This window comes from Bison bison, unplaced genomic scaffold (genome assembly GCF_000754665.1).
Source record: "Bison bison bison isolate TAMUID 2011002044 unplaced genomic scaffold, Bison_UMD1.0 scf7180017864136, whole genome shotgun sequence".
In the NCBI taxonomy this organism is placed as follows: Eukaryota; Metazoa; Chordata; class Mammalia; order Artiodactyla; family Bovidae; genus Bison; species Bison bison.
Genome location: NW_011494708.1, coordinates 6,684,566 through 6,684,943, shown reverse-complemented (window position 1 = coordinate 6,684,943; position 378 = coordinate 6,684,566).

Below are 378 nucleotides of genomic sequence, written 5' to 3'. Positions count from 1 at the left end.
CCCTCAATACATTTATTTTTATTTTTATCTACATGTACTAGGCTTCTCAGGTAGCTCAGTGGTAAAGAATCTGCCTGCCAATGCAGGAGATGCAAGTTCAGTTCCTGAGATAGAAGATCCCCTGGAGAAGAAAATGGCAATCCACTCCAGTACTCTTGTCTGGAAAATCCCATGGACAGAGGAGCCTGGTTGGCTACAGTTCCATGGGATCACAAAAGAGTCAGATAGACTTGGCAACTAAACAATAAAAACAACTAATCTCAAAAATATACAAGCAACTCCTACAGCTCAACTCCAGAAAAATAAATGACCCAATCAAAAAATGGGCCAAAGAACTAAATAGATATTTCTCCAAAGAAGACATACAGATGGCTAACA